Raw genomic sequence first — 19,750 nt, forward strand, 5'->3', positions numbered from 1 at the left:
TAGGGTGATTCTTTGAAGTATCGAACGACCTTAATTTTGAAAAGAAAAACATTTTTTATGTGAAAAATGTCGCATTCAAGTGCACTTAAAAGCAAAAAAGATACATGATAGTATTACAGTGATGCTATATATTGCATCAAAGGTGTTGTATTAAGACAGTATTTTCATTAATATAAAATATGCCTAGAAGATGACCCAAAAAATACTAAGTTAATAGCATTTTAAGCCTTATTCAGGTCACGCAATATTTTGAATAACGAAATCTAAATATCATGAGGGAGCATCAGGATTTTATAAATGCCTTGGTTGGACATGGCTCTAAACCGGTCCGGAACCTCTGGTTTAGACTATTGTAGGCATATACAATAGATATCATGCTTTCCACTACAGACAACATTTTTTCTCATGCAATCCCTCCCGTCCTCTGGCCGCAAGCGGGTCGTAATTATGTCTGGTATTTTGCCAATCATAGCAAAAAAAAGGAAAAAAAAAACAAAAACAACCTAAGATACAAGGTGGCGACCATCATTTTTTAGTCTTATATGTCCCTTTAAATGGTTTTCTAATGTTGAATAGTCGAAGCTAGCTATCACTATAGTCTCCTACTTTTGAAATTCATTTTCAATTATTTATTAAAAAATAAAGAATTTTCTTTAGAAATTGTTTCCTGGATAATTTAATATCAGACATACCTGGCTTTAGCATTAATGTCCCTAACATCGAAGTGCCCTAAGATTGTCAAAGTCTGTTTTGAAATTTTTCCTCACGTATTTCGTTCTAAAGAATATTTCTTCATTCTGGCATGGTGTTCCTAAGAATGAACTACCTGGGTTTCAAGGTTTTGTCATTAGAAAAGTCTTTATTAGGCAGAAGCTGGTAAAAATCTATATCCGTCTCTGAAGTTATCTTAAGGAGGTCATTGGCTTTCAATTCAATGACCTCCTGTCTGCAGTTCGTGTGGGAAACTGGCCATATTTGCCTTAAATGTATTTTAGAACACTTCTGCCTTTGAATTCAAGTCAGAAAACCGTTCCAGAAACTGCAGCTATAGGTCTCTGATCATCTTGCATGATAGCGACGTCGAGAACTCAGCAGGTTCTTCAGCCATAAAGACTTTGTACTGCTGAAAGTGTGTCAAATTGTTGACCTGTGCCTGTTCCAGTCAGGATGAGTTTGGATCTGAAGGTCTTTAGGTGAGTAAATATATAAAAAACTTGATCTTTCTTAAATTGAGGTTAGGAATTAAACGTATGAATGGTTAGTTATGTCAGCAGCAAATGCAAATTAACATATATATATATATATAATATATATATATATATATATATATATATATATATATATATATATATATATAAATATATATATATATATATATATATATATATATATATATATATATATATATATATATATATATATATATATATATATATATATATATATATATATATAATTATACAAACCCCACGTACATAATATGTCAAAAATTCCTTTTAATTATCGTTGAAATGGGAGAAGTTTCTCGATATCAGGTGGCAATGATGTGTTTTGCAGTTTTCGTCTTCTTTATAAGAGAAATCCTGGATCTTCCCCTTTACCGGTGGGGAAAATTTTTATTACCTCTACAAAAGTCCCCCTTCTCTTCTTGTATTTTTATGAAAATGAAGTTAGGCCCTAGATGGCTGGCCGTAAAGAACGATCTTTGGCATTTTTCAGCAATAGAGTATTCCCCTAGCCATCTCACCTTTCCCCATTTCTATCTTTCTTATTGATTCACAGTCAACTATAACACAAAATTGTTTGCTGCTACACTTAAAGAAAAGCTCACGCCGATCTTTTTTTTTTGCATCACTACCTTCTTGCAGTTGGTATCATTACAAAGGATTCAGTGTCAGGTTTACGAGCAAAAATGACGAAGCAAACAAACTTTTTCTATTAAAAGTAAAGAGCGTGACTAAAACTTAAAACAGGCAAACGTTATCGCTTCTAAGCCTATGCAGCATGTACCTACAAAAGTTAGCGGAAATATACTAATCTTCATAACTTTTCTATATTTTTGGATTACACAAACTAGAGCTTTACTGAAAACGAAAAAATCTACTGAAAAGAAAATAATGTTGCTTGGGGAGCGAGTAGATCATTAAGCAGCTGAACAAAAAAAGAGACTAATTCATTCTCTTGCAAATTCAAATGAAAAAATAAAGAAATGTTTTTTAGTGACCGAAAAATCAGCGATATCAATAGACTGTAGGATAGGATAGTAAATTGTAGATATACACCTTAACATTACTCAAAATCAAGAGCTAACAAGTCTTTACAAAAACTCCTTAGATCCAGTTATTTCAATCTTAAGTACAGATAATTTCAAGCAATGATGCGAATTTTCTGAAGTTACTGTCACTCAGGACTGTATTCAGTTAGCTTCACTTCGAATTTGTCTACAAGAACTTCATAAATAATATCAAAAAAAAAAGAGCCTGTCTTGGGGTTATGCTCGTTTCTCGGAAGTTCCACCAAATTAAACAAATTTAAATTATTTAAAATATCTTTTAAAATTTCTGTTTCAACTGTACGACAACTAATGAAGTTTTGCGTTTTCAGCAAGGCCTTAGTTTTTCTTAATACTCCAAACACAGGGAAATACCAGCAGCCGGTTTATTTGCACTAATTTTGCAGATTTATTTCGCATAGGGTTAGGGACAATTATTTTTGTGCGCCGTAAGTTTCCATTTAGCTCTTTATTTCTATCATAAAAAAATATTCCTGTTATAGTTGAGTGTGAGCTATTGAGAAAAATAGAAGAAGAGTATAATTTTTTTTGGAACTTGGCGCCTTTCGTCATGGTCCTCTTGATATTAGGCAAAGGAATCATATGCACCGTAATAGTCCTGCATCAGAACAGAGCGATGTGGGCAAAGTGTATTATTTTTTTTTCTCTTTTCACCAAGGCGCTTCGTATGGAAGGAGTTATCGTAGAAACTTCGGAAGGAGCTCATTCGATTGGATATTGAAATTTCTAGTGCCCTTTTTGAAAGTCAAAAGTGATAGGATGACAAGCCAGCCCCCCTCCCATATCCATCAATTCTTATGCACGAGCGATTTCTGCCGATTTCGGATGTGCTATTAAGCGAATTTGTTTGAAAATTTTGATGCCAAAAATATTCCTGTAGTCCAAACGCCGAGATTTGGCCTTTATTGGACAAGTCCGCTTGTTGCTGTTCATAAATAGAAGAACGTTCATAAAACTCATTTTTCTACAAGTATGTTACACATGCACTTGTAGTATTTTTAAAAGTCAGAGCAGAAATGAGCATATCAAAAAGTAAAAAGAGCCCTTGTCTGTTTCCCAAGTTGCTTTCGTTATACAAAAAAGCTCACACTATGTTGACCTTGAGAACGAAGAAACACATACAAAATGTAGTTTCTTAGCTCAAATAGCCACGCGTGGCGTTCAAGGCAGTGTGAAAGACTTGACGTAACAAGAGGAAAGGACCATTGAAGCCTGAACCGAATTTTTCTTCAGAGAAATTCTAATAAATTTGTGGATATTAAAAGCACTGTCTGCATTGATTCTTTATTATACAAAGGTCTATAGCCTCATGTTACTAAAGAATTTTCCCAGTTTTGCTTTGGCTTCTGTATTATAGTAACTAAAAAACTGGGGACAAAAACTATAATTTGAGATCAGGTAGTGCCAATATGACTAGAAAACTGTGGAAGACATTGATTGTGAATTAAACTGAGATCAATGATGAGAGCCATTCTCTAACACTGCTGGAAGGGTTCCAAGAGCAATTCTTTTTCCTGGACGAACTCCAAGGTTTTCCCATTTTATCCATGACAATCGAGCAGTTAGATCTGAAATATAATGTTACCACGATTAATATGTGAGTTGAGGCAAATGAGTTTGGAAAAATGAATGAAAGCGCGCGCGAGAGAGAGGGCTTTCTTAAAACATGAAAAAACAGTAATAGAGTGTAGTCATTTATTGTTAACCCCCCCCCCCCGTGAACCCCCTAGTCCTAAACTCAAATACGATTTGTTTCTATGGTCATGACTATAATAGATATATGATAAAAGGAGCTACCCAAAATGAAAAGAAAGGCCATGAAGGAAACGTAGTTCAGAATTATTATAAAGTAGACTCAGTGCTTTGTGCGTCAATGAAATACTGGAACTTTCGATAAGTAGGAGAATTAAAACGTTATGATATGATGTAGATTTATTGCCTGCCAAAACTATACAAATACAATAGGGGGCAGAGTACGAATAAAAAAAAGGAAAAATATAAAGAAAAATATAAAAGTAGCAAAATATAGTTTAACACAAAAATATACAATGGATTAAATAAATCGAAATTGAACTATTAAATAAGAAAAAAAAAAAAAGAAAAAGGCAGCAAAATACAGTTTAACTCCAATATATACAACAGATTCAATACACATAACATTCAACTATTAAAAATCGTTTCTAATTTTAAACATACTCTGAAGAGTCACCCAAGGGTGATCTAGAGTCTGGAACTTATTTTGAACATTAATTATTCTCATAGGGACAGCAACATCTGGATTATCAGACCAAATCTTTTAATCAAAGACTGGTTACTGGTCCACGGTGGTAGCCCAAGAAAATACTTAGCATACTTAAAATAAATCATACGCAGCTTATTCTTACCCGTCTGAGTGAAACATTTCCAAGCGGAGATATGTATACAAAATCTGGCTGAACAAATAGATTATATAACTGGGCCAGAATATGACGATTAAATCTTATCTTATTTGGGACAAGCCTTCCATATGCACTACGAACTTTCCTAAGGGTATCATCAATAGCAAGTTCACACGTAACCTTAAGCGATGTAACTAATAATCGTGGCGTAGGTTAGAAACTGGAAGGTCTTTTTATTATTTCTTCTATCGCTTATCCTCCAGTAATCTACTATACTAACAACTCACTGCAGCAACAAACCACGTGAGGCCAACACAGCTGCGCACGCTCCTCTACAGCCCAATCTATTTTCATTTTGTTTTTCGCTTGGCCCCAGATGGCTGGTCAAAATGGACACTTTGGCAATCTGTCATTCTACATCAGTAAGAAGTGTCCTAATCATACCAACCTTTCTTTCATTTGAGCCCTAGAAAATGGGATTGAACAACATTCTTTTTTTTAGTTTTTTCTTCTGACATCCGGTGTCATTATCGTAGCTTCCAACATTCTTATCTTCGTCTGCAGACGTATCTGCCTATTCTTCCAAACTTTTTTTCAACTGTGAAAAAAGACCTTGGATCTTGGCTATTCTACCTTTTACATCTTTGCTGCATTCGACGTCCTAACTAATAATCACCCAGGTATGTAAAAGTGTTTACTTGATCGATCTTCTCTGCCCAACATTATCTTTTCAACTTCAATTATTCCTAGTCTAAGCGACTTTAATGTTAATGTTCGAACGTTTTTCTTGCACCCTGAAGGGGGTGCACCCAAAGCTTAGTAAGAACAGCAGTGGGATTGATAATGCTGGAGCGATGCGACACCGACGAACTCTTCGTCCACGGTCTAAATTAAGAAGAAATTTAGCATGTTTAGGAAAATCCAAAGCATCGTGCAGCCAGGCTCGGATCTTTCAGTTACATTTCCTTTTTGTTGATGGCAGAACTTCGTATGCTTTTCGCCAAAATGACTTATCTGTAGGGTATGCATAAAAACCATACTCTACCTAATAGGCATTCCTGGGTAAACAATAGAACCTGATAATAGTGTTGGGCGATAATTTGATTTAAAAATATATCGATGTATCGATATTTTTACTTTCGATAATCGATTTCGATATTTCTGATCAGTTTTTTGCCCAGATTAACTTTAGGTTTTGCCAAAAGTCAGTGACAAAATTTGGAATTAAAGAGTATTTTGCACGATTTTTTTCAAATTTTGAATAAAATAGAAAAAACTTCTGTTACACGAACGAATAAAAAAAAAAAAAACACGATTCGGAATTAATTCCGCTCAGGGTAAAGAAAAATAATCTACTGGCTATTTTTGGATATTCAAATCAGAAACATATCAATGTTTTCCCATGAGAATTAGTTCAGCCCTTCATTGATTCGATTAAAAATTGTTTTTTTCAACCGAAGGTAAGGAGCAACACTAAACTTGAAAGATCAGAAATTATAGCAAAGTATTTTACCAAAGTAGTTTATTTAGTATTTTAACAATTCCTTAGTCTAATTAGACAGCTCTTGTCTTTCAGGAGTTGTTCTTAAATAATTCGAAAAAAAAAGTTAGAATTAGCGTAAAAAGCGAGATAGATATTGATGAAAAATAATTTCGGATCCCTTAAAATTATTATTTGTTTCTGTAACTATTTGTAAAATTCATCTGACTCATTACTATCTCTGCCGATCGGCTTTACACGTGTAAGTACCACTATGACTGATACATTGCACTTTTGGTCATAAAAGTAGCAACTAGAGTCCTATTATTAATACCAACCTAAGAAAGATTTACAAGCTTTCTCATTCAGCATGAGCCCTACTCCCTGCCTAAGTGTCCCTTCCTTCCTAACTTAATTTAAAAAAAATTCTGTATCATCCGATTTTATGTTTTCTAACCCTGGTAGACGAGTTTCTATAACTCCAAGCAAGTACAATTCAAAATGCCTGAATTCGTTAGTGAAAATGTCAAAACAATAGCTGTTTTTTAACCTTGTAACGTACCAAGTCCCAGCTTTCATATTGCTCAAATCATTGAAGTTATTACATCCTTAAGAAAACCAATGGGTCCCATCAGTACTTATCCTCATGAGTTCACAAACCGCCTAAGACGGCTTGGAAACGCACAGCAAAAAGTCCCTATGATCTTCAGTTGAATGGAGGCTCTTTATAATTCTGAACCCATCGTGGTCAATATACGATTTTCCACATTCGGCGATGCTCTTCTATCAACAAGAGTCAACATCCTGCACAAGCAATATCAAGCCTATTTTCTCCGATTCATTATAATTCATGCCTACAAATTGTCAAATATTATACCACAATAGGGAGGCAACCCATAATAAATAATATAGCTAGGAAGAGTTTATTGACACAACAGGTCAGTTGAACTTAGAATAAGAAATCAACTAAAAGTACTATTATTCGGGACTGGAGTTTTAGTAAAGTAAGTTAGTTTTACCCTTATATAGTTTGAGTGGCACCAATTCACGAACTGACAGGGTTGAAAAAAAAATGTGAATAGAATAAAATCTAGAGAAAATACACAAAGCCTTTTTCTTGTACGAACTAGTGTATAAAAGGATTACGTTTCGGCGGAGGAATTTTCGACGAATGAGGGGGAGGAATACGCCGGACATCGTTCTTGTATTTAAAATTTGCTTCACCGAGCGAAGCTCGACCCCTTGGTCGAGGTGCCTGATTAATCACTAATGAGTCAATTTTTTTTATTGACCACCCAGGCAAGAAGAGAGTAAGCGATTGTTACCAAAAATATAATTTTTGTATGGAAGACGAGCTATTCCATAATGTATCTACTATTACCAACAACTCACTGCAGCGCCAAGCCTCCTGAGGCTAACATGAATTCCCTGGAGAGGATAGGCTTGGTATGAAAGGTTGGAGCTGTTTCGGTGCCTTGAGATGGTTTAGGGTCTACGCTCGGTCATAACTTCTTTTCTCTATCCCTATCCACGAAAGAGAAATACTTGCTGCGTGGCCTCACAGTGGCATCAATGTGGACCTTTTCAATAGTTTTTCTAACCAAAAATGTGACTGCTAACAGCGATAAAGAATCCGTTGAGAAATAGCGCCCCTTAAGGAATTTCTAGCCTAGTGAACGAAACAGTATTTGCACTGAATCCTGATTAAAGGCCTCTTTTTATAGCTTGAATGGCATTTATTACAGCAGCCCAGAATAAGAATAAAACCTTCAAATGTCTACACTTGCCAGTGATACCAAATAGAGGGGGAGAATTAACCCACAGAAACTTAAAAATACTTCTCCGCTGTATCTTGGTTTCAAAAAATTAAACTTAGAAAAAGATTTTTTTCTTGTGTGAGTCAGACTACAGGAGGATACGCATTTTTGCGGTAGGGAGATACGCCGGACACCGTTGTTATTTCTAAAATTGACTTCATGGAGCGAAGCTGGATCCCCTGGTGCTTTTCTTAAATAACCCAATCGATTTCAAGCATTATTTATAACGCCCGGACAATGTTAATCAGTCAATCAATTTATTTCTGACCCGTCGAAAAAACAAAGGAGGGTTTGTAGCCCTAGTGACGGAGTAAGACAAAAGAAAATAAAAAGAGAAAATAGACAACAACGAAAAGAGAAATTACAATCAATAAACACAAACATAACTACCTACTATACGAAGAGGGAAGACTACTGGTGGCTGAGTTTTCTAGCGGAGGATTTGAAATTTTCCACTCTTTTATCAATAATGTTTGCAGAAAGAATCTATTTAAATTTTTGTACCAGAGAAGATTTACTGAACCAAGGAGGCAGATGCAGCAGGTACTTGGCGAATTTATAATAGATTTGGTTAATATTTTTTTATTTGAAGCAGAAAAAATGTCAAATGGGGGGGGGGCATAGCAAGAAGATGGGGCACAGTAAGACTGTTGTAAAGTTTGAAAAGGTGAAACAGACTAAGATTTGTGATATTAGGTGCAAGAGAAGCATATGCAATTCGAATCTTTTTTTTAGCAAGGTTTTGAATTACAAGCTTAATGGTTTCTTTAATACTTCTTCCAATGGGCATAAAAAGATAGATAAGGCTATCGGAAAGCAGAATAGATGTTTCAGAAAGTTCAAGTCGTATGTAAGAGTTACCCTTAAGATTGAAAGCGATTGCTACAGTTTTGCCGACATTAAAATTCAGACTGATCTGCTGATATTGATGCTGGAGTTTTGAAAAAGTTCTCTTACTTCCCAAAAAGGTGCGAATAGACCCAAAATATCATCAGCGTAGGTGAATAAAGAAACATCGATTCCACCATAAATACACGTGCACTCGACAGAGCATTGAACAGCAGAAACTGAGTTATTAAAAAGAACAGGGGAAGTTAAACCACTCTGTCTGACACCCTTAAATATATTGAAAAGATCCGAATCCCCTTTTATTTTAGCTTTAAGATGACTATACATATATTATAACGGATATAATATCCGTTATACATATAACTGAGACATTTAGTAACAGAACGATCAACCCCACTTTTTATAGCTTCTGACAAAATATGGGCAAATATACACAAATCGAATGTTCTAGCTATGTCAAGTGCGCAGAGAACAAGGAAATCACCGGATCCTTCCATATCAGCTAGAACATTAAAAAGGGCATAAAGAGCATGCTCCCGACTTAATTCTTTCTTGAAACCAAACTGGTGTGGAGGAGCATAACACTTACAAGAAATTTCACTAAGAATAACAGACTCAAAAATTTTAAACAAGGTACACAAAACGGTTATAAGGCGGTATGATTGACAATCTTCAAGATCTATTTTCCATTTTTGGGAATAGGAGTGATCTGGTCAATACAAAACTGTTGTGGCACCATACCTGAAGGAATTGACATTTGAAAGAACAGCGAGAGGTGCAGCACAAGCAAATCACTAATATTTTCAAAACGTTTAGCGGAGACCACATCAAAACCAGCGGATGTTTTTTCTTGATCTTTTTCAAAGCGCACTTTACGTCAAAAGGAGTAATTGAGAAGATAGACTGCTGGAATTTAGCCAAGATACTGTCAAGCTCTTTTCCCAATTTACTTTCAGTTGACGGATCAGGTGACGAAAATTCACTTTTATAAATAACCAATGCACTTAATTTCACAAATATTACAAATATTACAAGAGGTCCGCTCGGAACGTTTAAGATTTTCCCACAAAAAACAAGGATCACTCGCTATATTGTCTACATTTTTTTGTATCAGCATGATTTTGTGGTCCTTAAGACGTCTTGAAATTTTTTTTGTTCTTAACCGCAAATTGCTTAGTATACCAGAACGCGTTCTATCACATTTATTCCCAATTCGGAGCCAGATGCTGAAACAAGACTTGAGTTTTTTGACCAATCAGCCACTTCTGTTTTTTTTGCCAACACGTCTAGTTGGAACCTCAATAAATTCTACATGTCGAAGTGCGTGATTCATTTCCGCAAGATAACTGGTAATCTGAATTTCAATCTCACGCTCACAAAGATAAGAACTACAGTCGGGGCTAAGGAGATGGAATGGAACCTTAATCTTATTAAGTAGCGAGTCACACTCTAACAAAAATAACTGGCGATTAATGTGGCTCCAATCTTGGATATCGAACCATTTTTTAAAGTTAGAAGTTTTGATAGCATTGATGCAGTCAATATATACACCGATCGGAAGGTGATCAGAGCAAAAGCCTTCATGCAAGACTGTGGCTTGGTTCAAGAGAAAAGAAGAGACAATATGATCGAGGTTCGACGTTGATAATCTAGTGCCTATATTAAGTAAAACTTTCATCTTTTTCCACTAGAGAGTAAAATGGTTGAATGGAGAGCTCCAGAGCAACTGCTCCTTGGGAGGGTTTTGCTTGTCAAGTCACCAATGATTATAACGCGCGATTCAGATGACTTCTCCACTTTCTTGACGAGTCGGCACACTTTTTTGTGAGCACTTAGAAACTTTGAATCAGAGTTCTCATTGCGGTAATTCGTCGGAAGGTAAATGTTTATTATCGAAATATCCAGGCATGTAATGCAAGAATTTGATCGCCAGATTCAATCTGATTGCGTGTTAAAGTAGCCATAATGACAAGGCGTCCACGTGCTGCAGTATATATTGCTGGGGAGAAAAATACAGAGCAATGGGGCGAAGTTTTAGAAGCTCTTTTTTATCTGTTGAAAGAAAATATTCTTGAAGATGTATCACATATTTTTTGAGCAATTGAGTCAAAATTGGAATTTTATCAGCGACTTTGCCATTTATATTCCATGATAGAACTGACACAGAGACTTGCACAGAGCACATTTTGTTGGTTTCTTGCAGGGATCGTCTTTAGAGCTTGAATGTCCCCCTCCACCACAGACTGAGCAAACGTAGGAGTTCTTACAAGAGGTGAATATATGGTCAAACTGCTGGTAGTTATAGCATCGAAGTGGGAGGAATTTGTATTCTTCAGTTGGTAAACCAATTACAATGGGGGAGCGCATTGCAGTGAGTAAATGCGGTTTGTTTTCAAACTTTAGCTTATATGAGTGGGTTGTGTCGATCTTGACCGCCAAAACGCAGTTTTCCACCTTAGCACAAACATCTTCAGAGCAAAAGCCAGCTGGAAGTCGTCGCACAATTCCGTAACAAGATGGGGATTTTACTTTTGCACCGAGGGAGGAATCATAGGTCGAAATGGCTAGAGCTACGGAATTAGCGGCGTTCTGGCTAGTAGGGACTCAGATGAATTTTACTTACAGACAGAAAATTACATTGAATTACATATAGACTGGATCCCGGGTAGAAATATGATATTTTTATCAGGAGATTATATTGCCGAGGTTTGCAGAAATTGGGATAGATTCCTAGTCTATGTAAATTTGGTGTGTGAAAAGAAAACAATAACGGTTGTCGACCGCTGCAATTTTGTATGTATAAAAATCTAATTATAACCAATTTAAAATTTAGTCATAAAATAGCCCGTAAGTGAACATGGTACTCGCATGATGGCAGGAATTCCAACTTTATTGATTACGACATTATAAATTGAAAAATGGCAGGATCGATGTAAGATGCTAGGGTATATAGGATTGCTGTTATTGTTATTAAAAGCAAAGATCGCCATATGGCAGCATCTCAGATTAATCTGAAGCTCAAACTTAGGAAGAGCAACTGCCTTCCGGAAATTTATGACGCTGGTAGGCTCCAGGATGAACAGTTGAATATTAAACTAGAGAGTTTAAAAATTGACAATGTAGAAGATGGATGGAATAACTTTAGGTAAACAGATTGGCAAGCATCAGGCAGTATCTTAGGAAGGAAAGTTAGAAACACGGCTAGGAATATTAGTGAAAATGCTTTAGGTCTGGTAGAGAATCGGAGGGACTTGGACAATAAGTATTTGACTGATAGATCATATGAAAATGAGAAGAATTTACAGAAAATAGAGATAACATTAAAATACGAATTAAGAAGGTGTGAAGTGGAAGCCAAGGGACAAATTACTGAAGATCTAGAAGACTACTTAGAAACACTGAAGATCTGATTTAGAGATGCTGTAGATAAAGTTTTAAGGGAAGAATAGTGACGTTTTAGGAAGGGGAGACTATTAGATTAATAATTGAAAAGTACCTCGGCCAGATCGAAAGGAGTCTGATCAGTCTCCTAAGTCATCAGACCCCTTTAGTCCTCATATGGATTATGAACAAGCGATAGATTCAGCCAATAAAACGGCTTCAATGAAGGTTCTAACCTTGTATACATTGAAGTGGTTTTTTCTATGAACGAGAATAATGTTGCTGCGATGAAGGTAGAAAATGAGGTTAGTATCTAGTTTTGTATTGAATCAGGAGTTATGCAGGGCTGTGTTCTGTTCGTGTTTATATGGATTATTTTGATGAACTTTGATCTTAAGGAGTACGATAAAGACTATGGGGGAACACGGAATCAAATGAGAACAAGAAAACTCCCCTAGACTCAGATTATGCTTATGATTGGAATGTCCTAGATAAAAGCGTTACCACAATAAATTATCCCTTGGAGATTCTTAGAGTTCAGGGCGCAAGAATGAGTTTGAAAAGTAACATAAGAAGACTAAGTCACGTATACTGGGTAAAAGTGAAGGTAAAGAGGTGATGTTTGGTAACGAGAAGATCGAACGAGAAGTGGATAGTCTCACCTATCCTGGTAGTATTATTAGTACAGATGGCCAATGCAGTGAATATAGAAAAATTAAAAAAGCCGAGGCCCAGGGTTCTTTTCATAGTTGAAAAAACGTCTAGAAGAATAGGAAGACAAGTCTGCGTTACAGGCTTAGGATATTAGAAGCAACATTGAGGACAGAGGTCAATTATTGTTTTGAAACGTGGGTGTCCTTAAAGACTGAGGACTTTTTAGATGTTTGCCAGAGGAATTGTCAATGGAGTCTTTAGGGCATCTGTCTGATTAAACACATTTCTAACAGTAAGTTGTACAAGAGGTGTAGTTCTATCCCGCTTTCTAAAGCTATAATGAGAGAAAGGTTGAGATGGCTATGCCACGTTCTGTGGATTCATTGCCATAGATTGTCAAAAATCGTCCTTTTCGGCCAACCATCTAAGGCCCATCGGAAACCAGGTCGTCACCAAAGGAGGTTGGAGGAGGTCATAAGAAACGATGTAATGGAAACTTTAACTTCTTGGGGGGATGCAAAGAGTGAGGCTTTGAATAGATTGGGATAGAGGAGGAGCTTATGTAGCTGTGTTTGCCTCGGGCGGCTTGGTGCTGCAGCGAGTTTTAATTGTAGTAATAGCAATATACTCTTCGAACTTCTAAAAATTGCAGGCATGACCACTTTATGTCTATTAATTGCCTCATTAGGATGACGTATATATATATATATATATATATATATATATATATATATATATATATATATATATATATATATATATATATATATATATATAGCCAAAATACAGGGAAAATTCAAGTCTCTTCCGACAACTAGCAACTTTATAGAGATGTTAGATTAGGATCCAACTCTTTGCTTGTATTCAAGGTTGATCCAACTACTCACCTTCCTTTCGTATTTCTAGATTAACGAAAAAGATATAAAAGACCTTTTATTTGTTGTTGAAGGTCTTCCACAATTTAATTAATAAAGAAAAAAAAAGTAATAGCGTTGCACTTGTTAACGGCTGCATTAAACTCCCTTATCAGTTTATTTTTTTTCTTTTTTTACCAGAAGGCTGGAAACTGATGGCCTCCTTTATTGTCAAAGAAATGTTTAATTACAACTAACTTACCACTTGTATTCCAGATTGCTCCTCTTTCAGATCTAATTTCTCCACGTAAGGATTTTTCAACAAATGCGACAGGGTCCAAGTCTGACTTGAGAAGGTCCCGAAGTAAAGCAATATATGATATGGCCAATCGAAGGGTGTCAATTTTTGAAAGACGTTTTTCATACGGAAATGTTGGGACATTTACTCTTAGCTCTTCAAAGGCTGAATTGATACTGCTTAAAAGAGTAAAAGAAACACTGTTAAAAACCATTCTAACAGAGCCAGTGGTATCGCGAGGAGGATGATCTCTGGGGTTTAGACATCCGCTGCTCCCAACAGTCAAAACTTTCATGAAGCTTATACTTTTGCGCTATATAAATGACTACAAATTCCGTTGAGATGCTTGTTTGTATTCAGAATTTTTCCCTACTCCCTTTTTCTGTATTTTTTTGTGCAGTCGATTGTTTTCGTAGGGGTGATCGTATCGACCCAGTTTTCCTAGAATGTCGCGAGACGGCTCATTCTAACGTAAATTAAAACTTCTAGTGCCCTATTTAAGTCACAACAAATTGGAGGGCATCTAGGCCCCCTCCCACGCACATTTTTCCCCAAAGTCACTGAATCAAAATTTTGAGATAGCCATTCTGTTCAACTTAGTCGAAAACCTAATAACTGTGTCTTTGGGGACGACTTAATCCCCCACAGTCCCTGGGGGAGGGGTTGCAAGTTACAAACTTTGACCATTGTTTACATACAGTAATGGTTATTATGGAATTTACATACTTTTTCTGGGGGAGTTTCGCCTTGGTCTTAGAACTGCATAGTGTTTCAGCAACCATAGTAATTTTTTAGAAAAGAACTTGTTCCTGTTAACATACTACTATTCTTTCCTCTCTATTTTACTAAATTTAAAAAATAAGTTTTTTACTGAAAATAAGGAGCGACATTACAACTTAAAACGAACAGAAATTATTCCGGATATGAAAGGGCTGTCCCCTCCGGAACGCCTCATTCTTTACGCTAAAGTATGACTAACCGTTTTTAGATGTGTTAATTATTCGTAATGCTGATTAACTGGATTTTACTATATATCGAAAGCCAACACAAAATAATAGATATCTTCTCTTTAATTCACATCACCCCCCACAAGTTAAAAGAGCAGTTCGTCCCCTGAGAGCGGTTTTGTCGTATCTGCAACTTTTTCGGGAAGTGGAGTTAAGACTGCCATCTAATGTGAAATTTTTTGCCCTATCCGATTCCGCCGGCCATTTTATTGTATCTCAACTAGAAGTGCCTCAATTTTAAATTTCTCGCTTATCGTATCTCACATTTTGCCGTTTTGTTAAGAGCGGTTTTGTCGTATCTCATAGGGGAAAGTTACATGGGCATTTTTGTCGTAACTCCGTCGACGTACACTTTTGAAGAAGAAAGAATTTGGTAAAAGTTTCACAATGAGTCACAAACGGACATTATTAACATCGGCACAAGCTGCGCAAATATTTACAGGAATCCAGTTCCTCATTTTTGTGGAATTGACTAATATTTTGTTCCAAGAATATAATATATTTTATATCATGTATTATCATAAGAACATTCCTGGCCGAGTTGGTTGGTGCGCTGGATTCGGGATCCCTGGACGGGGGTCAGTGGCGTGACTCTGTAACCTTAGCCAGAGTCGACCCAGCTCTAAATGGGTACCTGGAGAAATCTGGGGAAGGTAAACAGGAAGGGTGTGCGAAAGCACAGGATGGCTGGCCCCCAACCCCCCATTGCACTTCCTGGATGAAGGGCCAAGAAACGGAGATCAGCACCGCCGGTACGGACTGTAAAGTCTAATGCCGTATCCTTTACCTTTTCTTACCTTTTACCATATATTATCATATATTATATTATATATTGTACATATATAGAGTATACCCCCATTGCACTTCCTGGCTGAAGGGCCAAGAAACGGAGATCAGCGCCGCCGGTACGGACTGTAAAGTCTAATGTTACCTTTTTTTACCTTTTACCATATATTATCATATATTATATTATATATTGTACATATATAGAGTATAATTTAATATTATCAAATACCAGATTTGTTATTATTTTTATTGCGTATTAGTGGTCAGAATAAATCTTGGCTATGATCGTATTTTGGTAGTGCTTCCTTGTAACGCAGCAGCCTGTCGGTAAATTTTTCGCAGTTCGTATTATTGACTTACAAATAAAGTGAACATACACTCGATGTCTTTTTTCATGTTCTTAACGAATTTAATAATCGCTTCTATCACAAATTCAAATTTAAGCATTTTTTGACCTCACCTAATTAACCCAACCCAACCTAACTATAAATAATTTTGGCGCTGAGAAAACGTAGTATTATTTTGTCAAAAACGACCAAAAACGCACACTTTAATTGAAAAATTGGCGTCAAGGAAGAAGAAAATGGCATAAACAGCAAAACAAAATTTATTTATTGAACTTTATCGTTGAAAATTGGTGCTTGTAGATTATATAACATTAAAAGTGCTTGTAGATTATATAACATTAAAAAAATGGATTCATAATGAAACAGTAAGTTTCTCAAACAGTCTGAAACAGTAAGAAAATCAATGAGGTATACTGTTGCATTTGGTCCGAGTTTGAGGCTGGACGTGGAGCAAACGAAATAGCTAGTGGACTATTGACTATACTAGAAAAAAATCTCGATGCTTACCCTGATGTCTATCAGTTAATTACTTGGTCGGACTCCCGCGTGTCCCAGAACCGAAACTCATTTATAAGCTTCGCCATCCAAGATGTTCTAAGAACACTTCCACGCTTAGAAAAAGTGGTTATGAAGTATTGTGAACCAGTTAATTCGACTATACACGAGGTTGATGCTATACATAGCACTATTGAGTGAGGGCTAAAGCACCTTGATTTGTTTTCTCCGATAGATCTGGTGAGGAAGTTACTGAAAGCATAAAAGACACATCCTTTGAATGTCCAGCGAGTGACCCAGTCAAAGTTTTTTGACCTTCAAAAGCCAGCAAAGCTGTACAAGTGCTAGTTGGTACCGTATTCAAAAGTAAAACAACTTGAGTTCCGTCAGGATAACGCTAAGAGAGTTTGGTTCATAACTTCCTTTTCTGGAGACTTGCAAATGGCTATTATATCACAAGAATGTACTTCGGTTAAAAGTGTCCCAACGCTTCGGCTGTCTGTGTTGTTGAACGTCTTGTTTTGCCCAAACTTTGTGGCAAAAATATTGATCTACCTGATGCGAAAATCAAAGATGTCAAGTATCTCCTGAAGTTCATCCCCAACCAAGACCAGAAGTATTTTGAAACCAAGACTGAACAGTACTTCAAGCCAAAGAGGATACTGAACGTTTGGAAGCCTCTCTATTTGCGCGAGACCATGTCCAGAGGATGATTCCTTTGAAACAAAACGGCGGCCAGCAAAGAAACTCAACAAAAAATGAACATTTCTGAGCTTTTTTTTTTTAATTTTTACACTTTTTCAAATAGTATTGCTGCATCAGAACTTGTTTGTCATATCTTCATGGTGAAAAGGATAGGCAGCCCACAACATTTTGTTGTATCTAAGTTTACTAAAATTTCGGTAAGGTCGGATTGTCGTATCTGTGTTTCATTTCAAGTTTTGACAATGAAAATTTCACCTTTTCCATCTCATATTTAGGAGACCCTCCTAGTTATTTTTTTTAATTTATTTACGAAGAAAATCGGTTGTACCGTGTAAGTTCCAGCAAAGGTAAAAATTTCAAAGTCGTTTTCCTCGGAATTTTGAAAGCCTTAGTTACGACAAAACCACTCTCAGGGGACGAGTTGTAACCTCCCTCATTGATAGTGCCCTGAATATTTGCTCCGATTCGTATATAAATGCAGAAATAAACTTTATCAGAGATATTCTTTTTGGTAATGGATACCCCATTCCTTATATCAATAAAATAATTAACCGTAGAATAAAACGACATTCTTGTAAAATCAAAGAAGATATTTCACAATGTGAGGCTACTGAGAAGCACTCAAATATTGTCTATCTTCCGTATATCCCAAAAATCACAACACAATTAAAAAATATTTGCACAAAAATTAATCTGTTCGTAGTTTTTACTGATAATTTTAAAATCATTGATTTCTTGAATTCCGGTAAAGATAAGACCCCAGTTACTCGCCCAAAGAAGGGTCTATCAAATACCCTGTGATTGTGGAAAATACTATGTCGACAGGACCCATCAGAATCTAGAAAAACGGTTACAACAGCATAAAAAAGACATTGACAAGGCATTAATTTCAAATAGTTCTAACAACTCCTTTGATTCTGCTTTAGGTTGGCATATATTTAATAATCCGTCCCACACGATACTTTTTGAAAAATCTTCACTCATCAGTAATGATTTGGGGATAAAACAGGTGGTTCGAGAATCAATCGAAATTAATCTCAAAATAAATAATAATATTTCTTTGAACAGGGACTTAGGGGAAATACTCACTAAATTCTTTATACTCAAATTTAATTAAAAATGATCTAACAAAATATTTTACTAAACCGATTTAAGTATTGAACCAGCTACGAAAAGGCCATTGAGACAGGCTGCTAAAAAAGCAAGGTTGGCTCTGAGAAATTGCATTTAATCACTTTGTTCTCTTTAGATTGAATGAGCTTATATTCTCACTTCATTCTTTTTGTCAGCCCTGGTTCAACTTCGTTGAAGTAAGGATGCTAGAGCTGTTTTTAAAAAGTTCAAAAAAATATTTAGTTTTAATTCTCACAATTTAATGTAAGTTTATTTATATATACATATTTTCTCTCTTATTCTCGTATTGTGCTGAAGACTGCCCTTGGACATAGAGCCGAAATATTCACAAAACTGATTTCCACTGTCTTGAAAAGATTTTCCCAATTGTTTCTACTTTGTATTTGTTTGTTAAAGTTTGACTCTTTGTCACAATTCTACTTTCTAAAACAATTAAAATTTTAGAGAACAAGTTGTTGGGGAGGGAACAACCTTTTTCATATGCGGAATAATTTCTGTTCGTTTTAAGTTTTAATGTCGCTCCTTACTTATATTTGAAAAAAAACTTGTTTTTTATTTAATTATTTATGAGAGGTGGTAGACTGTTGTATAACGAAGGTATTAAGATACTAAAGGGACTACGTTTCAGTGACCAAACTTTCTAAGCTTCAGATGAAAGCCAAACGAGTTTTTGAGACTTGTTGTCTAACTTTTTTTAGTTCCCATGTATATTTTCATTGTATGCCTTCATTATAGGTTCTGGGGAGGGGTCGGGGGAGTATTGGTAGTCTCCTAGCATTGGCTACTTGAACTTAATTTTTTTTCATGAGCCCTCTCCCTATCTTCCAGGATCCTTGGTGTGATATAATCACCCGTGCAAAATACTTAGGTCATTGAAACCTACTCGTTTTTTTTATCCTATCACCCCTTTCACAAAGATCTACCTCCCCTCCTTGATAATTTTTCCCTCAATTATGAAGCAAACCACTTCGGTTAAATAAAGTATTGAATAAACGCAAAAATACTTCTGTGCAACAAGAAAGTAGGTCATCTTTCAGCATTTTTTTGGTCATTAACCACATTTTTTCACAGGAAAATCTTGCCAGACAATTTGATCCCTGTTGAAAATTGATCTTTGCTTTTGGTCACTTAATCAGAGCACGAGCAAATTAAATTTCCGTTAGTATAAGCTATTTCACTTCTTTCTGTGGTGTTTTGGTCACCCCCTAGCCCTGCTAGAAAAAAGAAAGAAAAAAAAACAAAAAAAAAAACACGAGAGACAGATCAGTGTGC

At 36.0% G+C, this 19,750-nt stretch overlaps 1 protein-coding gene across 1 annotated transcript in view; it reads right to left on the reverse strand.

Moving 5' to 3' along the window:
- Positions 1-3,661: 3,661 nt before the first annotated feature.
- The window catches only part of LOC136030201 (RNA-binding protein 45-like), a 272,030-nt gene continuing 255,941 nt past the window's right edge, over positions 3,662-19,750 (reverse strand). The window contains exons 14-15 of the transcript XR_010618210.1: positions 13,969-14,183; positions 3,662-3,861 (exon numbers count right to left, since the gene is read on the reverse strand). The gene's annotated coding sequence lies outside the window, so the exon portion shown is untranslated. The remainder of the gene's footprint in view (positions 3,862-13,968; positions 14,184-19,750) is intronic.

Source organism: Artemia franciscana, chromosome 8 (assembly GCF_032884065.1).
Source record: "Artemia franciscana chromosome 8, ASM3288406v1, whole genome shotgun sequence".
NCBI classification, from domain to species: domain Eukaryota; kingdom Metazoa; phylum Arthropoda; class Branchiopoda; order Anostraca; family Artemiidae; genus Artemia; species Artemia franciscana.